At 36.8% G+C, this 9524-nt stretch overlaps 1 long non-coding RNA gene and 2 other non-coding genes across 3 annotated transcripts; 1 reads left to right on the forward strand and 2 right to left on the reverse strand.

The window, feature by feature from the left end:
• Positions 1–423: 423 nt before the first annotated feature.
• On the reverse strand, positions 424–564 carry LOC130224199 (U4 spliceosomal RNA). Its single transcript, XR_008837268.1, has one exon. It is a non-coding gene; the product is annotated as a U4 spliceosomal RNA (small nuclear RNA).
• Positions 565–2906: 2342 nt separating this feature from the next.
• On the reverse strand, positions 2907–3047 carry LOC130224169 (U4 spliceosomal RNA). Its single transcript, XR_008837241.1, has one exon. It is a non-coding gene; the product is annotated as a U4 spliceosomal RNA (small nuclear RNA).
• Positions 3048–6188: 3141 nt separating this feature from the next.
• Positions 6189–8498, forward strand: LOC130222260 (uncharacterized). Its single transcript, XR_008836390.1, has 4 exons — positions 6189–6249; positions 6398–6508; positions 7394–7518; positions 7756–8498. It is a non-coding gene; the product is annotated as an uncharacterized LOC130222260 (long non-coding RNA).
• Positions 8499–9524: the final 1026 nt, after the last annotated feature.

A 9524-nucleotide genomic window follows, 5' to 3' on the forward strand; every position in this document is an offset into this window, starting at 1 on the left:
CATTTTTACAGTGTAACTTACTTGCACCCTCTTTGTCCTTCGAAGCATGTTATGGCAAAATTGAGTGTCATCTTACCGAAAATAGTTGCAAAAACATACACGTACACATATGTGCCACAGTCCAGCCTCCATCAGTAAAGTGTCAACGTATGTGACGCGGTGGCCAAGTGGTTAAGGCGATGGACTGCTAATTCAATTTGCTCTGCACGCGTGGGTTTGAATCCCATCTTTGTCGTTCAATTGCTTTAGCATTTTAGAAAGCCTGGTGCTTCTATGGAAGGTTTCTTACACACACGCTTCTTGCATTCTAAAGAATGTTACGGTACAGGTTAATCCCGCCTGCTGCATGTTTAAGAGCTCAACGAAAGTTGCAACGTGTTAAAGAAACAGAAGCACAGCTATCATTTTCAACAGAACATTAGGCCTACTAAGAGGCTGACAAAAATTGCCAGAGCTGACTGTATTTCAAGTCATCTCAGCGAGGTATTGGGTAAAGTTTTCAACCAGCAATGATCACGCCTCGGATAGACCTCATAGGCTACGATATTGCCTCTGCGAAGGAATAGCTATAACAGCTACGAACTCTTCTGTGTATCAATCTGGACATGCAACGACAAGGTGGCATCAAACTTTAAACTGCCAGCAATCAGCCTTCTGGCACCAATGAGTGCATGCTGTGTCAGCAGAACAGGTTATTGATTTGTCCAAAAATAATTACTTATACATTGTTTCATTTTTACTTAAAGAAAAGTATACACTACTTATGTGAATCTGGGAGAAGAGAATTGTGGGTAATCTGGTAAAGGGGGCTGAGTCACAACGCTGAACGGCAGAGAAAAGGGTTGAGATTGGGATGTATTTATTGGGCTGTACAGGCATTGGGGTAAGGTAATGAAGAACGCAAGGGCACTGAAACCATATTTTGACAGAAATCCAAGGTCAGCTATGCTGCCGTTTTTAGACTCAGGCATTCTGTCTAGTTTCTCTCCAACAAAACCAGAAGAAACATGTTGCAGTTAATGTTGAACAATAAAGCCTGGTTTATACTTACAAGCCTTGCGCCTAGCCGTGCACTTATACTTCTGCGCACTGTTTCTGTTGCTCTGCAATACACTTCCGAAACGCTAGCTGGCAGTAGGTGTTTATGTTTCTTCGCTGGTGTTTTGTTTTTTTCTGAACGCTTCCTTAATGTGCAAGTGGCTCAAATTCGCTCATTTTGAGGCAGGAACCAGTGGACGTGCAACAACTTTCATTAAAAGGTAAACACAAAACAACAGTCTCCATGCAGAGCTCCTTCATGGGACTCCACACTTTTAAACACCCGCTGCTTCACGCTCGTGCGGCTCTCACCTCCGCCCACACTCGTCAGCGCTACCAAGTCGACCAATCTCAGAGCTACGCGTATGCGTTACATATTTTGAGACGTGCGCGTCAATGTCGCCGACGGCCACAGCGAGGTGCTATGCAACCACGTGTAGGCTGCGCCGTAGCATACGCGTGAGCTTGACGCCGAGGTATAAATCAGCCTTAACTCTGGGGCACTGATCAGAGCTACTGATAAAGCTCCTTATGACAACCTTTATCTTCATCTTTTCTGTAAGAACATCCATTCGAGTCCCAAAAGTTAATCCTTTCTCTAGCACAACGCTGTGCGTACAAGTGTCGAGGTGGCCGAGTGTTTATGTTAGTATGTTGTACTCTGCAAGTTCTGGTTTAAGTCCCATCCTCATAGTTTCACTGTTTTGAGAGAGGCAACTGCTTCTGTCTAAGGTTTCTTACTTGCACCTCTCAGCGTCTTAAAGGATGTTTATGGCAAAATTGTATGTAATATTTAGTGAAAATAGCTGCAAAAACATACGTATATGCCATAGTCCAGCCTCCATTAGGAGATCACCTATATGCACGGCGAGGTGGCTGAGGGGTTAAGATGATGGACTGCTAATCCATTGTGCTTTGCATGTGCGAGTCGAATTCCAGCCTGGTCATTCGTTTAAGAGAGCCTGGTGTTTACGTGGAAGGTAACTTACTTGCACCCTCTTCGTGCTTCGAAGCATGTTATGGCAAAATTGAGTGTCATCTTACCGAAAATAGTTGCAAAAACATACACGGGCCACAGTCCAGCCTCCATCGGTAAAGTGCCAACATGTGTGAAGAGGTGGCCGAGTGGTTAAGGCGATGGACTGCTAATCTATTGTGCTCTGCATGCATGGGTTCGAATCCCATCCTCGTCGTTCATTTAAGAGAGCCCGGTGCTTCCGGGGAACTTATCTTACTCGCACCATCTTCGTGCTTCGAAGCATGTTATGGCAAAATTGAACGTCATCTTACCGAATATTTTTGCAAAATAGTTGCAAGAACATACATATACACATATGTGCCACAGTCCAGCCTCCGTCAGGAAAGCGAGACCATTTGTGACAAGGTGGCCGAGTGGTTAAAGCGACGGACAGTTAATTGATTGTGCTGATGAGGTGGCCGAGTAGTTAAGGTGATGCACCTCTAATCCATTGTGCACTGCATGTGTGGGTTTGAATCCCATCCTCGTCGCTCATTTGCTCTGGTGTTTGAGAGAGCCCGGTGCTTCCGTGGAAGGTGTTTTACTCGCACCCTCTTAGCGTTTTGAAGGATGTCATGGTAACAGTTAATCCAGCCTCCGGCAGGGATGGACCGCTAATCCACTGTGCTCCATCTGTGTGGGTTAAAATCCCATTCTCGTCGTTCAATTGCTTTAGCATTTTAGACAGCCTGGTGCTTCCATGGAAGGTTTCTTACACGCACTCTGCTTGCATTCTGAAGAACGTTACGGTACAGGTTAATCCAGCCTGCTGCATGTTTAGGAGCTCAACGAAAGTTGCAACATGTTAAAGAAACAGAAGCACAGCTATCCTTTTCAACAGAACATTAAGCCTACTAAAAGGCTGACAAAAATTGCCAGAGCTGACTGTATTTCAAGTCATCTCAGCGAGGTATTGGGTAAAGTTTTCAACCAGCAATGATCACGCCTCGGATAGACCTCATAGGCTACGATATTGCCTCCGCGAAAGAATAGCTGTAACAGCTATGAACTCTTCTGTGTACCAATCTGGACATGCAACGACAAGGTGGCATCAAACTTTAAACTGCCAGCAATCAGCCCTCTGGCACCAATGAGTGCATGCTGTGTCAGCAGAACAGGTTATTGATTTGTCCAAAAATAATTACTTATACATTGTTTCATTTTTACTTAAAGAAAAGTATACACTACTTATGTGAATCTGGGAGAAGAGAATTATGGGTAATCTGGTAAAGGGGGCGGAGTCACAATGCTGAACGGCAAAGAAAAGGGTTGAGATTGGGATGTATTTATTGGGCTGTACAGGCATTGGGGTAAGGTAATGAAGAACGCAAGGGCACTGAAACCATATTTTGACAGAAATCCAAGGTCAGCTATGCTGCCGTTTTTAGACTCAGGCATTCTGTCTAGTTTCTCTCCAACAAAACCAGAAGAAACATGTTGCAGTTAATGTTGAACAATAAAGCCTGGTTTATACTTCTGTGTCAAGTGATCAGCGTAATACACGGCGCAAGCCTTGCACCTAGCCGTGCACTTATACTTCTGCGCACTGTTTCTGTTGCTCTGCAATACACTTCCGAAACGCTACACAGGAAAAATTCCGGAGTCATTTTTCCAGAGTTATAATTTTTTTACTCAAAAATAGTTCTTTTTGCTCTATTTTGAGTGTTCAGAGTAAAATGTGTCAGTAGAGTGAGAGCAAATTTACAGAGTATTTGTGACACTCTTGCCAGAGTCCTCCTGTACCATTAAGTAAAACATGAAAATTAAATGAAAACATCATACAATTTGTGGACATTTAAAGAACTACAATTATAATATAATATAATATAATATAATATAATATAATATAATATAATATAATATAATATAATATAATATAATTACAGTCATACAGCCGTGAAATATAAGCTATAATGAAGACCTAACAATTAACAGTCAGGTTTATTAATGAAAGTCTCTTCGAATTTGGGTTGAACTTTATAGACGCTCCCTAAACATACACAGTCTATATTGTGATTAAATTGTTTTAAGCTTAGCAAAGCAGTGAAAATCTCGTAATATTTGCAGCACAGATGACAATTTTGCTGTCCACTTCGCTGAACTGCGTCTGGGGGACGTCGTGACGTTTCTCACTTTACCCTAAACTCTCGCGCAGTTTCTACTCTCCGCCATTAAGTTACGTCGTTACGGTTGTCGATCGCCGCTGGATTCAAAGGAAAGATACGCTTCTGCTGGATGTAAAGTAAGTATGGTTACAATTTCTTAATATTCATTGTAGTAGTAGTAGTAGTATATATATATATTTACGTTTTGTGTATATTTTTCAACTATGACGGACGTGTGGAACGCCTTTCTAATGGTCATCGGACGTTCAAATGTTTCAGGGAACTTGCGACCTTAAGATAAACATATAATCGAATACGAACGTTAATTAAAAACAAGGAAACTAGTTAACTCGGGTCCCTATGAAATGTTTGCCTGCTAATGTTAAACTAGATGACGCGTTGCTCGAGATGTGGGACACATGTACTTGACTCTATAAAGAGCTAACGCTAGACGCAAATATATCGATGAAAGCCATTTGTACGTTATGTGTTTGAACTAAGAGTAATCTTGAATCAAATTCTGCCAATATATAGATTAAAATTGTTTGTTGATGCCAGTGAGAATAGTTAAGTGTCTATCAAATCTTTGTCCACTAACATGAAACTAGTCGAAGGGCTGCTCGAGCTGTGGGTCACATGTATTTGACTCTATAAAGAGTGAAAGTTAACCGCTGATCTCATTGCCATATGAATACAGAACGTGGATGTTTCAATTCAAAATTCAATTTTTTTTCAAACAATATAATGATCTGAAAGTTGTCAGTGTTTTTTGCATGTAGTTTAATTTCTTTTTTTAATCCTGAAATGATAAGTATTTACAAGAACAATATTTTACCATAACTCAAATGTAGCAAAGAAAAAATAAGGGCAGGGCTAGGACTGATAAGGTTTGAAATGGGCTGTTACAGCAATTTAATGTTAATTTTATATAGTATACAGGTTACCCTGTACACATTTAATATGTAACTTTGTTTGGTTAATTCATGTAAATAAATTCATGTAAAAAAGAAGCTTTTTTTAGTTTGTTTCTGTTCATTTCTTTTTTTTTAATGCATCTATTTTGACATAAAAATGAATGAGATTCTATTGGGTGTATAGCTTTCTGTTTTTTTTAAACAGGATATTAAGATGACCATTTAATGAATATGATGCAATTTTAGTATTAGATTGAATAAAAAAAATAATAACAATAAAAAATATCAGTCATGTTATGTGGATCATTAAAGAACAACCTTTAACTGTGTTATCACTTGATATTTAACGTTGTCTTTCTGGTCTCTTTAGGATGCACACCAACAATGTTGTCAGAGCGAAGAAATTATGAAATGTTTTTTCTTCAAATACTTTTACATTTCAAACATTTTGGAATGTGGTAAGATCCATCTTTTTACATTATTTACGTTAATAATATCTCTGAAAATTTCAGAGATAAAATAATAATATCTCTGAAAATTTCTCTCTGAAAATTATTTGGGAAAGTAATATGTGTATAATATTATAATATGTAAATATAACTCTTACTTTAAGTGTGCTGGCCTTTGTCAATTTTGTGTCTTTTTAGTAGCCAGGAAATTTGACCTTCCTACATTGGATATAAAGGTCTTTGATGACTCAAAGACAGAGGTTGATGAGGAAAACAAGGATCTACAGAACATCAACTTGGCCAAGTAGGAGTTACACATTTAGCCTCTGATTTAAATTTTATATATATAGTATATATATATAAAATGATTAAATATTGAAGATATTTAACTACTATACACTCATCAGTTGTTAATTTCTCATATATGCTTAAAATTATATTCCCCCTCTAGATGATTGAGGGTATTCTTAAGAACAGCCCTGGAGGAGAGAAGATCATAAATTTATACTTTCGTACCAAAAGTCTGTCAGATAGCCGGAGACATGACTTGGTCAAAATATTAATTGCACATTTGACAAATGAACATGGGTAAGTTTTTCATAAGGTAATTTATAAATTTGTGTTTATGGTGTATGGGGTATAATTAGTTTATGTTTATGTGTAAAACAAGTCCTTCCCGACGTTTGAAGAAAGAATATGCAAACCTGAGGAGCAGGCTTGGTTATGTAAGTACTTGTTACCTCTCAGTCTTCTTGATTTTCAGGAGGACAATATACTCTAAAAATAATTTTATTTTTTATTACAGAGTAAACATGATCTATTTTATTATTATAAATATATAACTACTAGATCTGTGTAATGTTCTGGTTATAGGAACATTACTACAATCCAGAAGATGGAAGTGGACACCTGGCTTGGAGGATTAAAACGCTGCAGAAAGATGCATCTGACGGGAGGCTGAAAAGGCCACGATAACACAAACAGGTGCTAGATGTAGAGCTGCATGATTCACGATTCTGTAGATTTTTCATTTTATTTATTTACGTTTTTTAAACAAGATTGTAACAAAGACATAATACTCTTTCCTTTAATCAAATTTAAACGTAATGAAAAATAATTAAATGTGTAAAGAATATGTACCTTGATATTGAACTCATGATATTATCTGGCTATTACGTGCGAAAATAAAGTTTAATGTTAGTCTTATTGTTATTTCTCAAACATTGTAATAAACATATTTTTCAAAAGTATTACTAAATTTAATCCACAGCATGGTCAAACAGATATTACTTATGCTTTATGCAAATGTGTGAGAGGTGGTGATTCAATCACCAATATCTATCAACAAACAGCATCATCTGACCTCCTGCCAGCGTGCTCCCTCGCATTTTTGTAATCAAAAGTGACAGAACTTTAAACTGACTACATTTGCACATGGCTGATATCTCTTTTACCAGGCTGTGGAATAAAGCTAAATTTATTACAAATGATGCTCAATTTTTTATACGGACTGATTGTTTCGCATCACAAAAACATTGTGTCAGGAGCACTAGTTATTAATTGGTATTTATTTGTATGTGTTTATTTTTAATTTGAAACACCATCTCCATAGACTGCCATTATATGAATAGTCATGGAAGACAACTTCATCTAACAATCTTTTTTAATGTTCTACTGTGGATGAACTATCACTTTAAGTATTTCTTTATATATATATATATATATATATATATATATATATATATGTGTGAAGTTATGTCAAGGGAAAGTGAGAAAATAAAAAAGGAGGGTATATTCAATCTCTTCAAACTAAAAAAAAACTCATTTATAAGCCCTAAAAATAATTTATTTTGTTTTCTGTTTTTTCAGGCTGAGACAGTGATTTGTCAATCCTGATACTGGTTCATCTTTTGCTACCCTCCAGCCAAGGCCGCAAAAGACCAGGAAAAATCTCAGCTGGACATACATGTGATTGCCTTGTGACATTTGTCAAGGTAAAGATACTGATCAAATCGCACTTTCTTAAGCTCTATAACCTTGAACTATTCTTCAAGAACACCCACACTCAGAATTGTGCTTTTTTATTTTTATACATGGCACAGACATATTAATAATCTGTTGGAGTTCTTGGAAGTATGTATACAGAAACTCTAGTTGAAGTGTTTGTTCATGCTATATTTTTACTTTTTTCTGTTAAATCACATTGGTACTTGTATTTCATTCTTTCGCAGACAGTTACCGGTATTCAAGGGCACTTGGATCGCATCAGAGAGGGTCTCCAGCCATATCTGGTGTTTACTGCTCTACCTGCCCATCATGTTTGGAGATCTTGTATGCACTAATGATCATCACTGGTATTTGTTAATTTTATTGCTTCAGATTGTCAACATGATGTTTTCTACCGTTATATCCAATGGAATCACCATTTATTTGAAGCATTTGATTATGGACCACCTCAGTTTATTTAAGCATTTGTTTCCTGAAAATGATACTTTGTTGCCAAAGCATAATTTTATGGTGCATTAGTCCAGTTGTATGCAGAAAATTTGACAACTGTTACAGGAAAGCATATGTTTTCAAAATGCAGCTAAAAATCTTTAAAAACAAATACTTTGTCAAAGAAAAACCAGTGCCAAATGGCTTATATTTGGCAAACATTTGTTACAAATGAAATGAAATTAGGTCCTGGTAGGGTTGTCACAATACTGGAATTCGGTACCAATTTATACTGAAGTTTTAAAGACGTCCATTTCCCCGATAACATTTGAGCGCTGATTTGTCATTGTGTTCAGTTGCTCAACAGAAATGACTATTGGCGGTGAAGCTAATCAGTTCACCAAACCCACCGCTGTTACGGTGATACAGGGATACTGGAATGTTTTAAAGACACGTAGATCAGCTTGTTTGTCTATAAGCTGACATATGAGCGATGCACTGATGAATTGCGGCTTTAAAACGCTCCAATGTCCCTGTGTCTGTGGTTACACTCAGTAAACAGCGGTGAGTTCGGTAAACTGATGAGCTTCTCTGCCAATCACAATCATTTCTGTTGAGCATGTGAACACATTGGCAAATCAGTGCTGTTTAAGAATTTGCTCAATAGCACTCAAATGTTAGCGGAAAATATCCTTTTTGAAATATTGATTGGTACCGAATTCCAATTGCAACCCTAGGTCCAGGTAAAAAAGGTGGCCTTGAATGAATTGAAAGTTGGTGTTGAGTTGGCTGAGAAACTTAACAAGAATCCTTTTTATTACAGCTGCATTGGAAACATTTAACGTTTAGTTGAATATGTTTATGCTTATAAATGTGCACAAATCATAGAAACCCGTTATGTTTTGGAAATGGAGCATATTTTGCAGCACAAGCTGTTTGACATTGCAATGTCTTATGGTTGTGATTTTGATTTGCTTATTGTACCATATTTTTTCATTAGATTTTTCTTTGTCTCCTCTGTTATATTATCACTGTGATTTTGTTTTTTATTTTATTTAATATTATTTTCATGATAAAATTGTAATATTAAAGATCCTGAAAATAAAATGGTGCAACATGAGTAAACAGTTTTGATTTTATTTTCTGAAATTCAAGTTTATTTTAAGGGTTTTTGACGGGTAAAATGTGAAAATTAAAAAAAAAGTAGCTCTGCATTATTTTTTCTAGTTCACTCATATTTGATAACATACAACTCTTGTGAAGTAAATAGTAGCAGAGTCAATTTCTTATTGCTCTCAACTGAGTAAGTATTTTGGCAGAGTAAACCTAAAGTTCCTCTGAACAGAGTTAAAAAAATATATAGCAGAGTCAATTTCTTATAGCTCTCAACTGAGTGAAATATTGGCAGAGTAAATTTGTAGTTCCTCTGAACAGAGTAAAAAAAAATACCAGAGTCAAATTCATATAGCTCTCAATGGAGTAAAATAGTATGAGAGTAAATAAAAAAAAACTCAAAATAGAGTCAAATATTTCATGAAAGAGTAAAATATTTCCCCAAAATTTA

Source organism: Danio aesculapii, chromosome 4, assembly GCF_903798145.1.
Source record: "Danio aesculapii chromosome 4, fDanAes4.1, whole genome shotgun sequence".
NCBI classification, from domain to species: Eukaryota; Metazoa; Chordata; class Actinopteri; order Cypriniformes; family Danionidae; genus Danio; species Danio aesculapii.